General features: G+C 46.0%; 1 pseudogene; it reads left to right on the top strand.

Annotated features, from left to right (window-relative positions):
* The first annotated feature begins 779 nt into the window (after positions 1–779).
* Positions 780–24609, top strand: LOC125516964 (annotated as a pseudogene).
* The last annotated feature ends 223 nt before the right edge of the window (positions 24610–24832 follow it).

Here is a 24832-nt window from a genome sequence, read left to right as displayed (position 1 = left end):
GAACAAGCAAGCCCTGAAGGACGCAATAATTAATTGGGCAATGTCCACGCAAAGGGTTTTCACAGCTCAGGTATCCAGTCAGAAATTCCTGACAATGGTATGCAAGAACGCAGATTGTCCCGCCAGGGTGCACGGCTTTCTCCCTAAGTATGGCACAAGTTGGGTGATAAGTGACTTAGTTAATCACAGTTGTCTTATTCCTTGCATCCCTCAGGATCATGCCAACCTTTCATCGACGCTTATTGCTCGGTTGTTTTACGATGAGATAGTGCAGGGCAAAGCTATGGAAGTGAAGGTAGTCTAGACAAAAGTCTTCGCCAGGATCAAGTACATAATTTCTTATGGCAAGGCTTGGAGGGCTAAGCATGCGATGCTTGAGAGGATATTTGGTTCTTATTTTGATGCATATGACTCTGTTGTCCAGCTCCTCCACACCCTGCAGTAGCGGAATTTAGGCACCTATATCGATATCCAAGACATGTTCATGCCAGAGTTCCCAACTGTGAGGGTGCTGCATCGTCTCTTCTTCTCTTCCGGTGTATGCATCGAAGCTTTCAGGCATTGCCGACCGGTGATATGTTTTGACGGTACTTTTCTCACAGGCAAGTACAAGGGTCAGATCCTGACAGCCATAGGTCAATACGGCCAAAATCAAGTCGTCCCACTCGCATTTGCTTTTGTGGAGAGTGGGAACATTGAAAGTTGGACATGGTTCTTCAGGCAGTTGAAAATATCAGTTGTGAAGGAGAAGCCCAATGTGTGCATCCTTCATGACAGGCATGCAGGTATACTCAGTGCGATAAGGACACTGACAAACCCAGGCCCTGAGGAACAAGTTCCATGGCAGGACTTGCAGAGCCGTTGGTGCATGCGCCATCTGGGGGCTAATTTTTTCTCGCAGTTTAGAAATAAGAACCCGATGAATCTGTTCAAAAAACTCTGCAAGCAGAACCAGTTATGGAAGTACAATTTGATACGCGACAGACTTAATGTGTGCACGCAGAGACACGTGAGGGACAGGAAAGCTGCAAGAGATGCAGCAGTGAGGGCACATGTTGAAGCAGTAGCTGCACAGTTGGCAACAGGAACAACGGCTGTGGAGGAGGAGCCTGTTGGGCTATGTGACCTGCCAGGATTTGACCCACCTGGTACTAGGAGAAGGCTTGGGAGGTCGATTAAAACCTTTGAGCAGTGGATAGAGCATGAGCCTCTGGGGAGGTGGTCTTTGCTACATGACACACATGGAGCAAGGTACGGTGTCATGACAACGAACCTCGCGGAAACATACAACTTTGTCCTCAGAGGAAACCGGGCATTGCCACTTACAACCATCGTTGAGGGTATTTTCTATGGCACCGTGAAGTATTTCAGAGATAGACGTCAAAAAGCAGAGCAGCATATCTTCAAAAACCCGAATACACGGTACTGTGAAAGAGTCACGAAGTACATGGACAACAAGATGCAAAAAGCTAGGTCACACACTGTAGTCGCCATCGGTAATCAAGAAAGAAGGTTTGAGGTCCGCTTAGCCAACAACAAATTCGGATGTGCAAATGAGTTGAGGACGCATGAGGTGAAAATTGGTAATGAAGCCTGGCCAACGTGTGAGTGCACATGCAACAAACCGAAATTGCTTCACCTACCTTGCTCACATGTACTTGCTGCTTGCGGGCAGCTTGAAATGGACGCAATATCGTTTGTGTCTCCATTTTTTCTAAAAGAGTCTGTCCTCGATACACTACTAGGGAAAAGCCTATACACAGGATCTTACCAGCAGCACGCTTTAAAATCAGGCGCTGCTACTAAGTAGCAGTAGCGCGGGTTTTTAACCCTCGCTACTACTAAGTTGATAGCAGTAGCGCTGGTTTTTTACCCTCGCTACTACTAAGCGGTCTCTACCGTGCCCCCTGGGACACGCCATAGTAGTAGCGCGGGTTTTTAACCCTCGCTACTACTAAGTTGATAGCAGTAGCGCTGGTTTTTACCCCTCGCTACTACTAAGCGGTCTCTACCGTGCCCCTGGGCCATGCCATAGTAGTAGCGAGGGTTATAAACCCGCGCTACTACTAAGTTTTTACCCCTTGCTACTACTAAGAGGTCTCAACCATGCCCCTCCGGGACATGCCATAGTAGTAGCGAGGGGTAAAATCCCTCGCTACTACTAAAGGTCCCATTTTGAAACTCTACCCCCCCTCGTGGATCGCCTTTTCAGTTTTGTAAAAAGCAAAAGAAAATGATAAAAACTTCAAAAATTAAAATCCTTCGAGATGTAGTTATGTTACTACATCTACTAGTTAGGAAAATTTAAAAACTTAAATTTGGACATGTTTTGCAAAAGGTGTAGGGAAAATGTAAAACAGCTATAACTTTTGCATACGATGTTAAAAAAACGTATAATATATCAAAATGTTTCAAAAATTAAAATCCTTCGAGATGTAGTTATGTTACTACATCTACTAGTTAGGAAAATTTAAAAACTTAAATTTGGACATGTTTTGTAAAAAGTGTAGGGAAAATGTAAAATGGCTATAACTTTTGCATACGATGTCAGAAAAAAACGTATAATATATCAAAATGTTCAGCACGAAAATCCGCATACGATGTAAATTGCCTATGACCTGTTTGCAAATTTTTAGAATCCTCAAATTCTAAAAGGAAAAAAAGTTATGCTCAAATTTCAGTTTTTTTTAATTTTGGTCAAATCTGGTCAAACTGTGGTCAAACTACTTATTCAAGAAGCATTAGTGTTACTAAATAATTATTCAAGAATATTAGTGTTACTAAATAATTATTTCAGTTTTTTGGAATTTTGGTCAAATCTGGTCAAACTGTGGTCAAACTTTGGTCAAAATGTGGTCAAACTCCTTATTCAAGAAATATTAGTGTTACTAAATAATTATTGTTTTTTAGAACAATAGTTTTAAACTCAAACAGTGAAATGTGTGACTTCATGCTCAAGCTAAACTCCCGAGGGTTAATAGGATTGACATCTTACTATTGTCAGGAAAACAACAAGTGCAGACTTGGAATCGAGGGAGAATAGAACCCGGAAGTTAAGCGTGCTCAGGCTGGAGTAGTGAGAGGATGGGTGACCGTCCGGGAAGTTAGATGATTTGGAATGATGAGGAGTGATTAGAGATTAAATTGAGCAGCGATGAGGGTGATTAGAGATTAGAGATTAAAATAATTCAGAAATTTGAAAATTCACGCAAAAAATTCGAAAAAAAAATCCGCGGGTTAGTAGTAGCGCGGGTTTTTACCCACGCTACTACTAACGGACGTAGTAGTAGCGCGGGTGGTACCCGCGCTGCTGCTATACGTTAGCTGTAGCGCCTTATTAGTAGCGCCGGCCCCCGCGCTGCTAATAGGCCCAAAACCGGCGCTGCTGCTAGGCTTTTCCCTAGTAGTGATACCTGGACAAGTGAGCTGATGGGTTTTCGATCAATGGGTAATTTCAACAGCGTCAACCCCGCTGAAAGGCGTTACATTCCAAACCCAGAGCATATGCGTACAAGTAGAGGCAGATGGTAGTGTCAGCGCATCCGGAATGATATGGATGAATCTGAAGCAGGAGGTTCGACTAGGCAATGCATTCTATGCAGTGAATTTGGCCATAGGGACACTAATTGTCCCACTTTCATCATTGGGCGTGGACGAGGTAACCGGGGAAGAAGAGGAGGTAGAGGCAGTAGAGGAGTAAGGGCGAGAGGAAGAAGCTAAGCTAGCAGTAGTATGTTCTGAATTTGTATTAAGTGTGGCACTATGTTCTGAATTTTTATTAAGTGTGCCACTATGTTCTGAATTTGTATTAAGTGTGACACTATGTTCTGAATTTGTATTAAGTGTGACACTATGTTATGAATTTGTATTAAGTGTGGCACTATGTTCTGAATTTTTATTAAGTGTGACACTATGCTATGAATTTTTATTAAGTGTGGCACTATGTTCTGAATTTTTATTAAGTGTGACACTATGTTATGAATTTGTATTTAGTGTGGCGCTATGTTCTGGATTTTTTATGTGCAGGAATGTCGGGAATGTGGTTGCTGAATGGGGACATTGATAGGGGTCATCATGGTGCGATATGGTATGAGCGCAAGTTTGAGCCTCTGGTCACTCGCACTCCTAAGGAAAACTGGATGATACACCCAGGATGGCTTCAGCGGCACGTGCTTTATTAATTTGCACACCGACATGCATATTAATGGGAGACACTAACTAAAATGTTCTCTGATGAAGGTTGAAATGGGCCGGCCTTTTACCTTTCGCACGTCTGGTTGAGTCTATCCCGGGTGAGAAACGCATCGCCATCGACGGGTCCTTGCTTAGCTGCTTAGTGGACCGTTGGATGCCAGAGACCCACATGTTTCACTTCCGATGGGGAGAGATGGCTCCTACACTGGAGGATGTGTCATTTTTGCTCAGACTACCGTTGGCAGGTCATGCCATAGGACCATTGGATGCACCGGCTGGTTGGGAGCGAGCTCTTACACAACGTTTTCATGGTGTTTTTTCGGATGCTCCGGATCCGGTATGGGAGCATCACAGACCTAAGTATGAGTGGTTGCTCAATTTCCGGGTAATTTCCCCTACCTCTTATCTTCAAGTTATCGTGCATACAATTTTACAGAAAATAGCTGCGGCTTACTAAAACTTTCTCTTTGCTTAATGCAGATCCAGAACTTCCGGGCGCCGTTGACTACAGAGCAGATCACTCGAAGCCTGGAGGCCTACTCAATGTGGCTTTTCGGCAAGGTGATGTTCACAGAGAACCATGTCACCACTATTAGCGTGCTCTACATCCCTATGGCACTCGAGATAGCGAGCGCTCAGACGGCGGATTAGATCATACAGAGGAGTTGGGGTTCGGCGGTCTTAGCGGCTACATACCAAGGTATGTGCAACGGTTGCCAGCTTACATCGAGAAAGCCAGCCCTTCTTGGATGCCCTCTATTCCTACAGCTATGGTCGTGGGAGAGGTTCTCTATAGGGCGACCGGATGTATGTGTTCGTGAGCCTATAGATGCCATGTTTGATGTTGACGGCATCGACATGCCTACTTTCGGTCTGTGTTGGATACGTCGCGAGGTATGCACCGTGTTAAGTTTAATGCAACTTTTTTCCGCACAAGAGATAGTTCGATGCTAGCGGCTACTAACTTTTGTTTTCTACAGAGACACTTTGCTAGTGATCAGACCAGGAAGGCATACACAACATTGAACGAGCAGTTCGATGCGTACACTGGGGTCATCTGGCAGCCCTACACAGAAGCAGCCATACAAGCGAGATACCCTGGTGGCATGTCTGTGCTATGCACAAGGGACCGAGATTACTGGATGACAAAATCAAAGATCATCTTCGATGTCTTCGTCGAGGAGATGGCACAACAGAGGGTTATGAGGCATTTTGGTCTTCTGCAGTTGGAGCTGCCTCCCCCTATAGAGAACCTAGTGCCAGCACACATCCACAGGTATTAACCAGTTTTTCAATGTTGCATTATCTTTCATAGTACTCCATTCGAAGCTTTAGGTAATTGTTGAACACACACCACAATTTTAGGACGACAAGGAAGGGCATGACCAGGACAACTGCTGACTGGCTAGTTAGACTAGAGCCGTATGTTATAGAATGGGAGACAGCAAACACACATCTATGGCATGAGAATCACAATTTTAGTCTCAATGAATTCAATCTCTATTTGCGATGCTACATGACCGGAACACGGTTACGCATCGTTGAGCACTCCCACCCAGAGGAGATACCAGATCCTACTCCATCGGATATGTACCCGAGCTATGACACTTCGGGCTCTAGGCAGTACGCGGTAAGATATATTTTCTTTAAGTAACGTTGTCACATACTTTGACGTGCAAGAGACAGACATTATTAATCGTCATGGAAATTTACAGGCTACCTTGACACACGAACTCTACGAGGACGTGACCACCTTTGGACGATCACTGTCGTCTGGACCTCTTCTTCAACACCGTCCAGTGCTACAGCCCTTCTTGGAATGAATTCAGAACAAGATACGGACTGTGTACGAGGCTATCACGTGCACCCGGAGAGCCGACGTTGTTCAGCACCGCCAGCAGCAGCCGCGTCACTCCATGCACCGACATCAACCACGTCCATGTCTAGCACATCAGACGACAACCAGGCCACCCCGTCCTCACCAACCTGGCAGTTCAACGTGGCAGCAACCACAGCACTATGGTCCCACGTCGAGCTTCGTGTTTTCTCCACAGCCACAACGGCACGGTCCCTCGTCGAGCTTCATGTTTTCTTCACAGCCACAACAGCACGGTCCCTCGTCGAGCTTCGTGTTTGAGCCAGAGCAACCGTCACAACCAGCAGGTAAGTGTCTTCATATTTATTGTTTTCAATATTAATTGAGGCGACCTCATTCTTCATGACTAAACGTTCCATCGTGCAGGAGCCTACGGATATCATGCATCTATGTCGGCATCACATGATACGTGGGGGAGTGATCAACATCCCGAGGAGAACATACATACTCAGATGTCGCAACACACAGTGGATGAACATGTATTCAACTCCTCCACCAGGCCCCACACAGGATACACATCATGACCAGGGAGAGTATGAAATTCCTCCTCGTAACATTAGGCCACCAAACATGTTGGGATGGACGCCGCTTCCAGATCCGCCTCCCCGCCATGCCAGACATCGTCACTGACGCTTCCATCTATCAGTAGAGACATGACCATCTACTTCTGTATGAGACTTATGTCTATTCTATGTATGAAACAAATGACTATGTACTTATGTATGAGACATATGCCTACTCTATTTTAGTACTCTGTTATCCGAACTACAACATCGTATTTAGATAGAACATAATGCTCGTACAACAAGACAGTATAAACAACTAGATATAACTACATCTAAATTAACGGTACGTGCGACTAAACTTACAACATACATCATAAAAACTACATGAAGTCATCATCATCATCATCCGTCGATGCAGAACTCTTGCCCTTCGAGGATGCAAAACTCTTACCCTTGGACGATGCAGAACTCTTGCCCTTCGAGGATGCAGTACTCTTGCCCTTGGACGATGCAAAACTCTTGCTCTTTGACGATGCAGAACCCGGAAGCGGCGGCATGAAGATATCATCTCCGTCCTCGCTCTCCTCACTCCATAAAAATGGATGCTTTTCTGCAGTCCTTCTGAAAGTTTCACTCTTCGGCTCGACTACCTTCTTCCACCTTGCATGCAACCTAAGAAGTTCTATATGTACCTCCTCATAGGTCCTTTCAGGCCACCCAGACATACATAATTCGTGAGCCAACTCATTCATTATGGTGTCACTACCGGTGAGTTCGTCCCATGGAACTATCCTATTGTCCATCCTGAAATCGGTAGCTAGCCTCAGCAGAGTCCTGCTCATCTCAGGGTGAAAACTACGATCGAAAGGATAATGGGACATCTCAACTACACTACACTGGAATGCTTATCCTCCTCTGTCTGAAGGTGGTTTTATAGGTAGGGATGAGAAAATGGCGGGAAAGAACGACTGCGGTATGGCGGGAAAGGGTTGGCGGGAAACGGGTGGCAGGAAAGAGTTAGCGCAAACATATGGCGGGAAAGAGCTGGCAGGAACATATGGTGGGAAACGGGTGGCCGGAAAATATTGCGGGGAAAGGGTTGCGCGAAATACGTCATAGTTTATAAAAAATCTGGGGATCCTTCGGGACAAAAATGGTGGCATGCACTAGTCGGCCCACAGCAGGCCAATTAGTCCCTGTCGGCCAACTGTAGACCAATTAGTCCTTGTCGGCCCACTGCTGGCCGACTGGACCTGAACTGGTGGCCGACAGGCCAATCGGCCAGCAGCAAACCGATAGGACCTCAGTCGGCCTAATGTGGGCTGACTAGGTCCACTCGACCTGCTGCGGGCCGACAGTGTATTATTTTTGAAAATTATTTTTTGGGCGTAATATTCATGCAAATTAATAAAAAATGTATTATTTAAAAAATTTAGCGAATCAAAGAGGCTCGAAAGTGTGTTTGATTGCATCATAGGAAAACCGAATTTATTCACATGAGGTTGGAGTGGATGCATTTTCCTTTGAAAGTAGTACAATAGTTTCCTTAGGAAAAAAGTTATATCTAGGGCGCACCTAGATGTGCCCTTCTTATTTCACAACTGAGTGATTCAATCAAACGTAAAAGAGAAAAAGAAAAAGAAAATACCCGCAAGAATCTTAACATAAAAGCAATAACATATGACTTAGATGTGCAATACTTAAGGCACATCTGGATGTGCTTTAGCAAAATTGTAGGAAAAAGATCTTATATGATTCAATCGTATGAGTCAACCAAAGTAAGAAAATCTTAAGAATTCTAACCCTCCGCTATTCTTTCCTACTTATATGGGATTCTTTGATTCACATGATTCTCAAAACACAGTAATAGGAAAATATGATTGTAATGTCATGTCCTCTTGAATCCTATAGGATTAGACAACTACAAGTTTTCAGATGAAAAAGTGTTTGATACATAGGAAAAACAAAGCTACTCTACCCAGAGGTTTGGGTGAATGAAATATTTCCTCCAAAACATAGTACAATTGAATCCCAAGTAGAACTTCCTAAGGATTTTAATGATGTGAGTCAAACAACCAGCATAGGAAAAACTCATAAGGATCCAAATCCTCCAAAATTCCTATGAAATTCCTTTGAATAAATGGAGCCGGTGCCCCCATGTTTGGTTTTGGTAATTGATGACAATCTCTATGGACTAATGGTTGCCTTGAGTTATATTTGAAGGTTTTGTCCATAGGCTTTTCTTGGAGTACATGTGTTGGTTTCAAGGAGAGTTTGTGTCGACCAAGGTGCTATTCAAGGAATTACCTAAAGATTGGTCTTGTGAGAGGTCGATCAAGACTAAGTCAAAGAGTGAATCAAGTTGATCAACCCACAAAGCGTATAAGATGTACCTAGAGGGGTAAAGTGATCCCATGGTATGGTAAGCATTGCCAATTACGCTTTGTGTACTAACCCATGGTCTTTGTGAGAGTTCTTGGTGGGGTTAGGTTGCGGTGTGCAAGTTCAAGTGGAGCATCACGAAGAGATCAAATGCTTGAAGCTTGCCGTCCTTTGTGATGACAATGGACTTGTGAAGATGTGCGGAAGAGTGGCTCACCCATAGTGGAGTATGGGGGAGCAATCAACTAGTCTTCATCGAGTCAAACACAATCAAGAAAGGTGGTCCAACTTGAGGGAGTCAAGATCGTCATCATCTAGCTCAAGTGGACCATGTGCAAGGCAAAGGTTTGCCCTCGATAGGTTTTCTATTTTACCGGTCTCATGATGGTAGTTGGGAGACCGAGTTATAGGATCAATTGCCGTACTATCAAGGGGGGCTCTCGATGAGTAGCTTGATCGTATCGTTCATAGAGAGCTCAAACCATTGCATCCTTGCATCATCTTTCTTGGTTCTTGTTTGGTTCTCTTTGTGAGTCTTAGATCTTTTGGTCATCTTGATGACAAGCTCGAGTTCATCGAAAATGGAGTTCACATGCATCTTCTATGATGTTTTCGATGTTGGAGGTTTTGCCGGTTCTTCTCGGTTGGAGGTTTCACTCCTCTATTTGTTAGGCATACCTCCCCTGCCTCATCTTACTGTGAATCTCGATATTATTTTCTATAAACTTAGTCAAAGTTAATAAAATTTGACTTTGACCAAACTTTATATGCAAACTAAAAAGAAACGGAGGGAGTATGAAATAGCAACGAGCATGTCCACTATGCCCCACCTCACCCCAATTAAATACTGACATCCCGCCAACGTTCACTTCTGCAGCCGTTTAGCCTGCCAAGCCGGTCCCGCAAATGTTCACTTCCGCAGCCGTTTAGCCTGCTAAGTCGGTCCATCACTACAAGCCTGTACATGATTCCGTGGCCGTGGACTCCCAAACGGCCGTCCAGTTGAGATGTAATTCTGTCGTGGAATTGACACGGCAGATGTCCTAGAGCAAGGACTTAGCCGTAGGGCCATCGCACTAGGAATCTTAAAGGGGTTAATCGGGACAAAGGACACACGGGAGAGTTTTTATACTAGTTCGGCCCCTTACGATGAAGGTAAAAGCCTACGTCTAGTTGGGATTGGTATTGCTGAGGTTTCGATCTCCAAGAGGCTCAACTCGCCGGCTTGGTTATCGACTTGGTTGTTTCTTGTTGCTAAACCGCCACCGGGTCATCCCCTTATATACACGGGTTGACGCCTGGTGGCCTACAGAGTCCCGGCCGGCTCATAATCGTGTCCGGCTCGGTGACTTCCTTTACATGCCTTTCTTTACAAGTCTTTCCTTACATACGGCGGTTTACAGTATCAGGCCTTAAGCCGGCCCCAGGCCTTTGGGCCTTCTATACGTTTAGTAAACTATCATCTTGAATGTTTATCGGGCTTCTTATGTAACCCGCCATTAGGGCTGACCCGGCCCCTCCTGGGTGGGTCATACTGGTAGTAATATCCCCAACATTAGGCCCTAGGTTGACTTTGAACTTTGTTCTTTGTCAATCTTCAATACTTAGATGGAATTCATCCTCTGTCTGAAAACTTCTGTAACCCGCCGTGACGTCATCTTCTGAAAACACAAAAAACTTTCATGATGTCATCTTCCAACGGATCTTTTATTTTTTAATGCCTTCCGAGAATCGAGGCGTCCGTTTAGTTGGATAATCATTATTCGGGTCTTCTTGATTTTCGCGCCCGCCTGTTCGCGTACTCCCTTATAAATAGGCACGACCTAGGTCCTTTTCATTCTCCCCCTTCGGTTGTCTTCCTCCTCTCGCTGTTTCGCTGCCGCTCGAGCTCTGCCACCGCCGCCGCCGCAGATCCCCTCGTCTTCTTCACCTCAGGCCGCTGCATCAACCTGATTTGACCAGAGAAAACGCGACGAACCTCCGCAGTAGCCCTGCATCTGTAAGTCCCTTTCCTTCTCTGCCTTAGATCTGTATTTCGGCTTCTCAAGTTCGTCGGTGTTCGTCGGTGTTCATCACAGACTCTTGGTAGATTTCACCTCCGATGCCCTTTCCTGGTCATCTGATAGTGTAGAACTGTTGCGGTAGCTGTTTGGCATTCATTTTTGATAGCAGTAGATCTCTTTCTCCTGTATAGATGCTTTGTTAGCTGATAAACTCATCTGTACTGGATTTTTAGGTCTAGAATATTTTCTTTTTGGGACAGCCATTTGATCCAAAATAGTAATGATAGCTTGGTGAAACTTGTTTATGCCAACACTTAGCTGAATCTACTTTCTGAGAAAATCTGTAGTCGTGGCGGCTTACCACTCCGGCTTTCTTTTCCTTATATGTCATTAGCCCTTAGTTTAAGCCGCCGTTACTTGTTTTACAACTTCAACCTTTTGCCGTAAATTGAAATGGCATGTTGTTGTTCCTTTTCCAGTCCCTTGCACATCATGCCGTCAAAGACACCCACCATCTGCAATTGGGTCCCCTCAACCATAACTGAGGAGCGTATAAAAGATTTCTTCCTCATTGGATTTCTGCCCTCAAGAAACATCATGTCTTATCGTGCTCCTGACCCGGAAGAAGAACGACCCAATCCAAAAGACGGCGAAGTGATCGTCTTTACTGATCACATGAACCGGGGCTTCTCACCGCCCGGCTCAAAAATTTTCAGAGAAGTTCTTGACTTTTTCAAACTCCATCCTCAGGATATTGGGCCCAATTCCATATCCAATATTTGTAACTTCTAAGTGCTCTGTGAGGTATATCTTCAGCAAGAGCCGACTATGGAACTATTTAGAGAGTACTTCTATCTGAACTAGCAGAACGAGTGCACCAATGGCCTTAGCTTAGAACTTGGAGGCATCTCAATTCAGCACCGATAGGGTGTGGTTTTCCCTCTCATAGTTTTACCAAGTCACCCAAAGGACTGGAACCAAACTTGGTTTTATTGTCAGGACATCTCACCCGCCAACGAGAAGCCACTGCCGGGTTACCGCCCCGATCGTCTTGACACCAAGTTCGCCCTGCCAGATAAACTTACCATTGCTGAACGCAAGAAGCTGCTTCCATCTATCAGAAGAATCAATGGTTTGTTGGGGAATGGCTTAACCAGAGTCGATCTAACCTGCAGCTGGATCTCATGGCGGATTATTCCATTAAGCCGTCGTTCAAAGTTGATGTATGAATATGGTGGAGACCCGGACGACTCTCTCCGTCATACCCCGGTTCAACTAACTGAGGAGGACGTTGTCGCAATGTCAAATGTTCTGGTGAATGCGAAGTATGAAGATTGCAGTGTTGTTGGGTTAAATCCCTTCTGTAAATTTAACCCGGTACCAGAAGTAAGGATATTCTGATCTTTTTTCCTTTGTATTTTGTCCAGCCGTATTGTTTATCACTGATCCTTCCTCTTGTCTTTGTAGGCCAACTCTGACTTTTGGAAAGTGAAATATGATCACGAAGCTGCCAGGAAGGCAAAACTTGCCGCCATGAACACCAAGAAATCGACCCGGAGAACAAAGAAGAAGAAGAAAACCACTGTTGAAGATTTAATGAAACTTGATGACACGTCTGACCCGGAGGTAGGCCTTGATTCCCTTGGCCAACTTTTTAACAATCTTATTGACACTGATCCTTACCAGGATGACACTGGGGCCAGTCAGGCCGGGGAAGCAGAGGTAACTATCATTTCCTCCGACTCAGAGCCCTTACCAAGACACAAAGTTCGACGAGTGATCCGTAAAGTAAGGTTTTCTAAACCCTTAGCTCACTTGGATCCCAACTTTCATTTGAAAAAGCAGCAACATGAAAGCCGCCGTGAAGTTGAGATTGAAGATGAACCGGCTGTCGTCCTTCAACAGACCCCTCAAAAATGCCCGACCGAGGTTTACTTATTACTGTCCTTAACTTGTTTTAATGAATCCTGCTCCTTGTATTTCTTTTAACTCCTTTCTTTTACCTTTTCAGGAGGTGTCTCGTTCCTTAGGCGACTCATCACAAACACAATTTCCGGCTTTCAAGACTGCTCCTGGGTAATCAGAAATCCTCTTTTCTTCCGGGTTGATCAATTGTATCTTGATGCTGATTATCCTGCAATATTTTTTCCTTAGCGGCCAGGCTAAATCCAAGAAGGCGAAGGCAGCAAAACCGGCGGAAGACCCGCCAATACTAGCATCTGACCCGGCTAAGCCGCCTTCTCCATTAACTGACGCCCCAGAAGACCCGCCTATTGTCAATGAAGCAAATCCTCCGGAGCTGTCCCTTGACAAAGCCACTATGAATCCTTCTACAGCTGGACCGTCAAGCTTAACCGACCCGCCGTCTCCACCTGTTCAAGATGTTCAAATTACTGGGAGCCGCTTTGTTGAGCCGGGGAACCCAACGGTGTTGGCTCGGTGCACAGCAAAGCAAGAAGCATTGGAGAGGCAGAAGGTTCAATTTGATGTTGCCAATTATGACCGTCTCAATGCCAGTGATATCTTATCCGGCTATCTCAGTCATGTACACTCCAGTCATGAGTCTGAGATCGAGATGGTCAAGCAGCTTTAGTTGAAGTATGAGGTATGTTGTTTCCGGTTTACTAATATTCCTTCAGCCCCCAAGTCTTCAGATTATGAGAGAAACAGAATAACATGTAGGCTTAAAGTATAGTCCAAGACTTTTACCTCTGAATCTTTGCCTGATATTGATAGAAACAAAAACTTCACCTATAGTCCCCAAGGACCGGTTTATTTTGACCATCAATGAATCAGTACTTTAGAATTTAAAATCGTCTTCAAAATACTTAATCCTCCGGTTTAACCTTGATAAATTTGCTGAACTGCGTACATTAGCCCCAAGTGCCAAGTGCTATTACTTTGTAAGGGACTTGGGACTTTAAATATGTTTGTAGAGTCGTAAAAATTTGATTTGGCATACATTAGCCCCCAAGTGTCAAGTGGTTTACTCGTAAAGTACTTTGAGACTTGAATCTTGAATTTGGATATTTGAATTTGAAACCAAGTCTTGACTTATCCGGACGTTTCACAGAATGCCTTGTCGGAATTGAACTCTCAATTGTCGGACGCAAAGACCCGGCTAGCAAGTCAAGAGTCCGAAATCAAATCTTCCACTTCCAAACTGCAAATGAGCCTTTCTGCAACAGAAAATTTGAAGACCAGCTTTGCTACCAAGGAGAAGGCTTGGGAAAATGAGAAAACACTCCTGACCCGACGAGCTGAGACAGCCGAAAGAGCTCTGAAAGAAATTTCAACAAAGCTGAATAGTTTGAAGGGCCGGGTGTCTCAGATGGTCGCTGCTATCTTTGGTAAGCTGCCTGATTTGACCTTTCGTATAATTTTTGCCAAACCGGAATATGATCCGCCAACTTACTCTGTTAAAAATATATGCAGGTCCGCGAAGTAAAAATCTAAGCCAAGACCCGTTGATTAAACTGAAGGCAGTATACACCTTGGTTGAACAATTGTATATTGGTGCACAACGGGATCTGGCCGCTATCTCTCCTGCAAATCAAGGACCCAACCGACTTAGCGATTTCCTGAAGAAGCTGTCCATCCTTCCTGCTAGATTCCAAGAAGTAAAACGCTCCTGCGCGTGAGCCGGAGCTTTGACTGCCCTAAGTCGCTCCAAGGCTTGGGTGCCAGACCTAGACCCGGCGGACATAGCAAGAGGTTACCTTACTGTGAAGGAGGACGGGTCTCCGTTTGATCAGGATGATTTCATAGCGTTTGTACGTGAAGTCCGGCCTCAGGCGACTAGTCTTGGAGATGACACCAATGTTGACAAGTACCAGCCGGGTTTTGATAGTGAAAATAAGAAGATGGCCACTCCTTCATACAAAGTAGCAGATCTGATCCCACTAGTGAGATAAGATACCTTTGCCTCAGAAATTGACCCGGCCGGCTTGATTGATGACGAAGCCGAATTTGTCGCCATGAATGGCTTTGATTGGTCAAAATCCAACTTCCAGCAAACAGAAGGTGGTGAACCGGCGAGGGAGGGACGATGATCATCTTCATAGGCTTATAAAGCCTTGTAATAACTTAGTTGCTAAAACACCGCATGTTTGCTTATGCCGTCGTGCATAAAATACTTCTATGTGAATCTGCTTCCAGATGTCAATGTATGCATCGTTTAATGTTTGTCTCTGCGATATTTGAACTCTATTCCTGTGAATACAAGAGAAAGACTGGCAAGGCGGTTTAGAACCAAACGGGCTTAAACACCCTAATTTATAGCCAATATATTTATCTCAATAAAAAAGACAAATATAAAGAAAGGATAAGGGTTAATACAAATTCTTGAGTTAACGCAGTGGGTAAGCGCGTATAAGTAAGAATCATACCTTGTCCTTGTTGATCCTTAGATCACCGGTTTAATAATCCGGGTGGTGAACTTGATAATTCAATATGTATGAAAAGTTAATACTTCTTGAATACTCAATGATCATCATATCTTAGTAGCTCGTACCTTTGGATACTTGAGCCACCGGCTTGAATAACCCGGGCGGTTATGTTGTCCAATAATTGAGCCGGTGAAGAAAACCAAGCTAGCTTATTTGTAATATTGAAACAATAAAAGCTAAAAGGCAAACAACAGATAATAAAAATAATTTTAAATCTGTATTCAAGAGGCTGAGGGTTTCTAATTCGAATACGATCAGTAAACCGGACCAAAGGGGTTAAGCTAAGGTTCGAATACGACCATATAGCCCCCAGTGGCTTTGGCGTTGCGCCGATCAAGAGGGTACCGACAACTATGTTCTCTTTGGTTCGAATACGACCTATGTTTGAACAGGAAGCCCCCAAATGACCTCGAGAGGTTTTTAACGACCCTGATTCGAATACGATCCAAGTCAGACTCAAAAGGGGTTAAGCTATGATTCAGATATGATCAAGAAGCCCCCAAGTGAGTTTGGCCTTGAGTCGATCAAGAGGGTTACGACAGCTATGTTCTCTTTGGTTCGCATACGACCTATGTTTGAACAGGAAGCCCCCAAATGACCATGAGATTTGCAGCTAGATTCGGATACGATCATAAGCTGGACCAAAAAGGTTAAACTTGATTCAAATATGATCAGCTCCTTAATAGTCATTTGTAAGTAATAAATAATAAAGATGTATAGTCTGTGAAAAGAAAAGAGACCGATGGTCTTACTTTATTGCTTATCATAGTATATACAACGTGAATGTATGTACATGTTGAGAGCCGGTGGCTCAGGTGTAATACGGCTGAAGTTGAGCAATATTCCATGGCCGGCGGGTCTCCTCTTCCGACTTACGTGAGTCTGCATGCTCTTGAACGTCAATAAGGTAGTATGACCCATTGTGTAAATTTTTACTGACCACAAAGGGTCCTTCCCAAGGCGGGGATAACTTGTGTGCATCTGAAAGATCCTGGACGAGCCGGAGCACCAAGTCGCCTTCCTGAAAAGTCCTGGACTTAACCCGGCGGCTATGATAACGACGCAGGTCCTGTTGATAAATTGCTGACCGCGCCGCTGCTAAGTCTCTTTCTTCATCCAACAAGTCAAGCGCATCCTATCTGGCTTTTTCATTGTTAGCTTCAACATAAGCTGCCACATGGGGCGAGTCATGACGGATGTCACTAGGCAACACTGCCTCTGCTCCATAAACCATGAAGAAGGGTGTGTAACCCGTAGACCTGTTGGGCGTAGTATTGATGCTCCATAACACTGAGGGTAACTCCTCTACCCAACAACTCGACGTTTGCTATAAAGGAACCATAAGCCGGGGTTTTAGCCCTTTCAGAATTTCCTGATTGGCTCTCTCAGCTTGACCATTGGATTGAGGATGAGCTACAGAAGAAACATCAAGCCGGATGTGCTCTCGCTGACAAAACTCTTCCATAGCCCCTTGAGACAGATTAGTGCCATTGTCTGTGATAATACTGTGTGGAAAACCGAAACGGAAGATTACTTTTTTCATGAAATGAACCGCCGTGGCTGCATCACACTTACTCACAGGCTCTGCCTCAACCCACTTAGTAAACTTATCAACTGCCACCAAGAGATGTGTCTTTTTATCCTTAGACCTTTTGAAAGGTCCCACCATGTCAAGCCCCCAGGCCGCAAACGGCCAAGTGATTGGAATCATCCGGAGCTCTTGAGCCGGCACATGCGCTTGTCGTGCAAATTTTGACATCCATCACATCTACTGACCAGATCTTCTACATCAGCGTGAGCCGTCAACCAGTAAAAACCGTGACGAAACGCCTTGGCCACTAAAGATTTTGACCCGGCGTGATGACCGCAATCGCCTTCATGGATCTCATGAAGGATTTCTTGACCTTCTTCAGGGGAAACACACCTTTGAAACGCTCCGGAAACACTACGATGAAATAACTCTCCATCCGAAATCATCATGGACTTAGATCGCCGGGTTATCTGCCGAGCCAGGGTCTCATCTGCTGGCAACTCTCCCCGGGTCATGTAAGCCAAGAACGACACTGTCCAATCTGGGATGACATGAAGAGCCGCTACCAACTGCGCCTCCGGGTCAGGAATAACTAAATCTTCTTCTGTGGGCAACTTGACAGAGGGGTTATGCAAAACATCCAAAAAGGTGTTGGGTGGCACCGGCTTACGCTGAGACCCTAGTCGGCTTAAAGCATCAGCCGCTTCGTTCTTTCGATGGTCAATATGTTCCACCTGATAACCTTTAAAATATCCTGCAATAGCATCGACCTCTCGGCGATAAGCCGCCATGAGAGGGTCTTTGGAATCCCACTTGCCAGATACCTGTTGAGCCACTAGATCTGAGTCACCAAGACATCTGACCCGGCTCAAGCTCATCTCCTTTGCCACTCGAAGACCATGGAGCAAGGCTTCATACTCTGCTGCGTTGTTAGTGCATGGAAACATCAACCGCAACAGATAACAAAATTTATCACCTCGTGGCGAAGTTAACACGACTCTAGCCCCCGAGCCTTCCAATTGCCTGGATCCATCAAAATGAATAGTCCAATATGTGTTGTCCGGCTTCTCTTCCGGCATCTGCATCTCTGTCCAGTCATTGATGAAGTCAACCAGGGCTTGAGACTTAATGGCAGTACGTGGAACATACTTCAACCCATGAGACCCAAGATCAATTACCCACTTGGCGACTCGCCCCGTGGCTTCTCTGTTTTGAATAATGTCTCCCAAAGGAGCAGAGCTAACCACAGTGATTGGATGTCCCTGAAAGTAATGTTTAAGCTTCCGGCTCGCCATGAACACCCCATCAACAAGCTTGCATGCCAATGTGGATATCGTTGTTTAGACTCAATTAGCACTTCACTGACATAATAAACCGGCCGCTGAACCGGATGCTCTTTGCCAGCCTCCTGGCACTCTACCACAATAGCCACACCAACAGCCCGTGAGTTGGCAGCTACGTATAACAATAGCAGCTCTTTCTTAATTGGAGCAGCCAGGACTGGCGGCTCAGCCAGTTGTGCCTTCAGATCCTCAAAAGCAGCGTTCGCAGCATCGCTCCAAACAAAAACATCTGTTTTCTTCATCAACTGATACAGAGGCATAGCCTTTTCCCCTAACCGGCTTATGAACCAGCTCAAGGCAGCCACACGACCCGCCAGTCGCTGAACATCATTAACACAGGTTGGTTTGGCTAGAGATGTGATTGCCTTGATTTTCTCTGGGTTAGCTTCAATACCTTGGTTAGACACCAAAAAAACCAAGAGCTTGCCGGCCGGCACTCCAAAAACACACTTGGTCGGGTTAAGCATCATCTTGTAAACCCGAAGATTATCAAAAGTCTCTTTCAGGTCTGTGACCAAGGTTTCCTCTTCCTTGGATTTCACCACTATACCATCCACATAAGCATGAACATTGCGCCCAATTTGATCGTGAAGACAATTCTGCACGCACTGCTGGTAAGTCGCCTGGGCACTCTTAAGCCCAAAAGGCATAGACACATAGCAGAAAGCTCCAAAAGGAGTTATAAAAGCTATCTTCTCTTGATCCTTGACTGCCATCTTAATCTGATGATAACCGGAATAAGCATCTAAGGAACTCAACTGTGCGCAACCCGCCGTAGCATCAATGATCTGATCAATACGGGGGAGAGCAAAAGGATCAGCTGGACAAGCCTTGTTCAAATCTGTGTAATCCACACACATGCGCCAGGTGTCATTCTTTTTGAGTACAAGCACCGGGTTAGCTAACCATTCGGGGTGAAAGACCTCCACAATGAACCCGGCTGCCAAGATCTGGGACACCTCTTCTCCGATGGCCTTGCGCCTTTCTTCATTGAACCGTCGGAGAAACTGTCTGACAGGTTTGAACTTTGGATCGATATTAAGAGTGTGCTCAGCGAGTTCCCTCGGGACACCCGGCATGTCTGACGGTTTCCATGCAAAGATGTCCCGGTCCTCACGGATGAACTCGATGAGCGCGCTTTCCTATTTCGGATCCAAGTTTGCGCTGATGATGAACTGTTTGGATGAGTCGCCAGGTACAAAGTCAACCATCTTAGTGTCATCAGCTGATTTGAATTTCAACTCCGGCTCATGCTCTGTTGTTGGTTTCTTTAATGACATCATGTCTGCCGGGTCAACATGATCCTTGTAGAATTTTAACTCCTCTGTTGCACAAACAAATTCAGCATAGGCGGCATCACCTTCTTCACATTCCAAGGCTATCTTCCGGCTCCCATGTACCGTAATGGTGCCTTTATGACCCGGCATCTTGAGCTGCAAATATACGTAACACGGCTGAGCCAGGAACTTGGCATAAGCCGGCCGCCCAAATAGAGCATGATACGGGCTTTTGATCTTAACCACTTCAAAGGTTAATTTTTCTGCTCTGGAGTCATACTCATCCCCAAAGGCTACCTCCAGCTCAATCTTCCCAACTGGGTATGCCGATTTACCAGGTACCACACCGTGAAAAACAGTGTTGGATTGTTTAAGATTTTTATCCGTCAATCCCATCCGGCGGAACGTCTCATAGTAGAGGATGTTGATGCTGTTGCCTCCGTCCATGAGTACCTTAGTAAACTTGTACCCACCAACCTGAGGTGCCACTACCAAAGCCAAGTGACCTGGATTATCAACCCGGGGCGGGTGATCCTCTCTGCTCCACACAATAGGCTGCTCCGACCAATGTAGATAACGTGGAATTGCCGGCTCAACAGCATTGACGACCCTCTTGTGGAGTTTTTGGTCCCTCTTACATAAACTGGTAGTAAAGACATGACACTGTCCGCTACTCAACTGCTTCGAGTTGCTCTGATAGCCGGATTGCTGCTGCTGCTGATTCCCTTGGCCGTGTTGCTCATTATATCCTCCTTGGTGACCAGGATAACCCTGACCGTGAAAACCTCCTCCGCTTGAACCGGCGCTCGGGCCCTGAAAGCCGCCTCCACCTAAGCCGCCACCTGGGCCGTGACCCCCATCAAATGCATTTGAATTTTTAAATGCCTTCATGATCGTGCAATCCTTCCATAAGTGGGTGGCTGGTTTCTCCCAGGTGCTGTGTTTTGGACAAGGTTCATTGAACAACTGCTCAAGGGTGGGGCCTGACCCGCCCGATCGAGGGGGTTTTCTGCCCTTGCACCGCTGATTACCACCCTGCGCATTAGTATTAGCAACAAACTCATCAGCCTTACGTTTATTACCTCCCTGATTCGCCGGGTTATGCTGGTGGCCCTTGCCATTGCCATTCTTCTTTCCCTTTGTTGCCTTTTCTTCGTCAGACACCGGGTCCTTGGTGGTATCAGAGTTGGCATACTTGGCAAGAGCTGCCATCAATGTTCCCATGTCATTACAGTCACGTTTAATCCGCCCCAACTTCTGCTTCAGAGGTTCAAAGCGGCAATTTTTCTCCAACATCAAAACTGCTGAGCCGGCATCCATCTTATCAGATGAATGTATTATCTCCTTGACCCGGCGCACCCAATGGGTTGTAGATTCACCATACTCTTGCTTGCAATTGGTCAGGTCCACAATCGACATTGGCTGCTTACACGTGTCCTTGAAGTTCTGGATGAACCGTGCTTTCAACTCCGTCCATGATCCGATAGAATTGGGTGGCAATCCCTTCAACCAGGTCCGAGCCGTTCCATCCAACATCATGGTAAAATACTTGGGCATTGCAGCATCGCTAACCTCCAACAGCTCCATAGCCATCTCATAACTCTCAATCCAAGCCCCCGGCTGTAGATCAGTCGTGTAATTAGGCACCTTACGAGGCCCCTTGAAATCCTTAGGCAACCGCTCATTGCGTATGACTGGGACCAGGCAAGGTACGCCTCTGGTTCTTGTGGACACTCCTGCCTCAACCGAGGTTGCTGGATAAGCCGGAAAGGCTTGGTGAGCCGCCTGCTCTGCCGCTATCTGAGCTGCCCATTCCGCTTCTTGACGAATCCTCTCCTGATCCGCCAAGTTAAGGGCTCCAGCCCGCACCGGCTCATGCCTATATGGCCGGTTGTGGCGTTGAGCACTAGTTGACATCTCTGCGGACTCCATGTGCCTACTGTAACTCGGGCTCCGGCTTGGGCGAGGAGTTGAATGAATCCTGTCTCGACTATAGGAGTATGCATCCTGCTGGGCCAAAGCTGTCTGAAGCAGTTCTCTTACCCTCCGGGTTTCAATTGCTGCTGGCGAGTCGCCTTCCATTGGTAGAGCTGCCAAACGAGCCAACGCTGCGATGAGATTTTCCATAGGGTTGGAGAAGTGACCCGGAGGTGTTGATACATAACGAGGAGGAGATGTATTCATGCGAGGCGGCTCCATGGTGCGTGGCTGAACTGGTGCACCGGGTGTCGTGACCCGGTTTGCCTCTGGCGGGTTGCTCCCCCCATCCCCGGGTGTATGGAACATGTTCCTTGGATCCAGCGTTAGAGGCAGACGTGACTGAGTTTTTTGATGCCTCCTCCTCATGACCTCGTTTGACGCATTAAGATCCACCGAGAGCCGGAAAGTTTCTGCTTGAAGCTGCTGAGCACGAGCATCCAGAGCTGCTCGTTCTGCTGCCATCTGGGTTTCCTCCGCAGCTAGATTTTCTTTAGCTTGCACCATCTCCTCCCGCACGTGTGCCACTTCTACGTCGTGCTGGGCTTTATCCGCTGGTTCTACCATAGCGGTTAACAGAGTCGTCGGCTTATCCATGAGGTCCATTAGAACCTGAGCCGGGGGGCGCTCGGGGTCTCCTGACCCGGCTGCTGCCGACCCGGTAGCTGCGGCTGCCGCTGCTGTGGAGTTCTGCCCGGGCTGCGTCCCTGCCATGAAGACTCCGGCCCAATTCGGCGGCTCAAGGGGGTCCGGAATACTGCTGCCATCGGAACAACCCCCGAGCATGTCGTCTTGCAGTTGGTACAATGAGTCCGTCTCACCTGTTGATGATGCAGTATCAGAGCAGATGGCCATCTCCCGGCCTTCCATCGATCCTTCGGAGTATTCACCGCCATGGATGCAGCCTACAAAGGCATGATTCACGACAGATTGAACACGGGCGGACCTGGCGCGCTGAGCCATTTCGATGAGGTTGATGTGGACATCCGGCTCAGGGCCTGACTCGTCGATCCGGCCGATGAAGACGTGAATTCTGCCGAAGGGGACTCGGTACCCGTACTCGATCGAGATGGCCTTGGGGCCCCAGCCTTCGTCGTCGATGTAGAGTTTTCCGTGACGACTCTTGGTCATCCGGCCCACAGCGTATCCCTTGAGTCCTTCGAAGTTGCCCTTCAAGAACTCAAAGCCACCGTGCGCTGGCCCCATGGTGGGCGCCAACCTCGTGGAATTGACACGGCAGATGTCCTAGAGCAAGGACTTAGTCGTAGGGCCATCACACTAGGAAGCTTAAAGGGGTTAATCGAGACAAAGGACACACGGGGGAGTTTTTATACTAGTTCGGCCCCTTACGATGAAGGTAAAATCCTACGTCTAGTTGGGATTGGTATTGCTGAGGTTTCGATCTCCAAGAGGCTCAACTCGCTGGCTTGGTTATCGACTTGGTTGTTTCTTGTTGCTAAACTGCCACCGGGTCGTCCCCTTATATACACGGGTTGACGCCTGGTGGCCTACAGAGTCCCGGCCGGCTCATAATCGTGTCCAACTCGGTGACTTCCTTTACATGCCTTTCTTTACAAGTCTTTCCTTACATACGGTGGTTTACAGTATCAGGCCTTAAGCCGGCCCCAGGCCTTTGGGCCTTCTATACGTGTAGTAAACTATCATCTTGAATGTTTATCGGGCTTCTTATGTAACCCGCCATTAGGGCTGACCCGGCCCCTCCCGGGCGGGTCATACTGGTAGTAATATCCCCAACAAATTCCGTGGCCGTGGACTCCCAAACGGCCGCCCAGTTGATTCCGTGGCCAGGGGAGGGGGTTGCCGAAGGGGTGTCGCCTGTGGCCGAGGGGATAGATCCGCACGATCTTCTTTTTTTCCGGCAATGCTTCCTTGTATGCTACTCAGGGATCCATTCTGTGCTGCAAGTAGAACACACTCAACTTGTTGAGCTCGAGATTGACCAGGGGAAATTTCAGAGAGTTGAGCTGATATGTCTACCAAAACTCCAACGGTTGACCTATAATAATTGGTTCCCTTCTGAGGATACGATGTATTTTGGTTTTGTACCACAACTTTCAAAGCTGAGCCTTATTAAAACTGCCACCCATTCGGACAAGACTCTCAAGTTAAGTCAACTGCTTGCTAATGTTCCTTCCATAGGCGATCTGCGTCTGGATTTTGGAAGTGAAAGGGTACTCCCTCCGTTTCTTTTTAGTCCGCATATAAGGTTTGGTCAAAGTCAAGCTTTATAGAGTTTGACTAACTTTATATTAAAAAATATAAACATTCACAATATGAAATCAATATTATCCGATGCACCATGAAACATATGTTCATACTATATAGTTTTAGTATTGTAGATGTTCATATTTTTTATATAAATTTGGTTAAACTTTGTGCAGTTTGACTTTGACCAAATCTTATATGCGGAGTAAAAAGAAATGGAAGGAGTACTTATTAGTCATTTGAATCATATGTGTCCATTCTCACTCTATGATGGTTATATGTGACAATAGTAATACTATTAATTTTCTTCTATCCTAGATTTGGATCCTGGCAGAATGCCCAAAACTACTCACGCAAGTGCTCAACAATCTACAGGATGTGAATCTGGAGCATCTTCCTCAAGGATGTGATTTAGCTTGGACAATGTTTATTCTTGAAGCTGCACCTTCTCTAAAAGAGCTCTGCATCACAGTATGGGATCATTGGTGCGTAATGATAAGAAACAAAGAGTTGCGGAAGAAATATTGTTTCTGCGAAAAGGCAGACGTCAAGTGGAAGCCATATGCCCCTGATTTCAAGCACAAGAATCTGGCCAAGCTCACCATTTACGGCTTCCAGCCCGGCGATGATTTTATGCGATACATCAGGTGTGTCGTGGAACATGGGATTAATATAACAGAGATATCTTTGTATGACAGGAAGGTGTGTGGGCGCTGTGGTGACTTGGATCCTGAGATCAAGAACAGGATTTGTCCATCAAGATATCCACAAACAGCCGAGGAGAGGAAGTAGATAACCGAGGGGCTGGGTTTGGCTTTGCGTGCTGTGCTTCACTTCCGGTCCTAATTGAAAAATGATTTGCATGATATTCTTGTATGTAGTTGGAAAAATCACCTGTCCTCTCATGTAGTCGGAAGGAGTTCCTGAACTCCATGATTCTATAGTTACCAAGTGTGTACTCTTGGTTTCCCATGAATCAAAGCTTGTACTATTGAGGAAATATTTATTAAGTAGAAAAGTATATCTGTGGCACCTTTTTGAGGTTAAAACGAAATGCTTGATACATTGG

Source organism: Triticum urartu, chromosome 6 (genome assembly GCF_003073215.2).
Source record: "Triticum urartu cultivar G1812 chromosome 6, Tu2.1, whole genome shotgun sequence".
Taxonomy (NCBI): Eukaryota; Viridiplantae; Streptophyta; class Magnoliopsida; order Poales; family Poaceae; genus Triticum; species Triticum urartu.
Note: the sequence above shows the minus strand (reverse complement) of the source record. Positions and strands in the feature narration are given on the sequence as shown.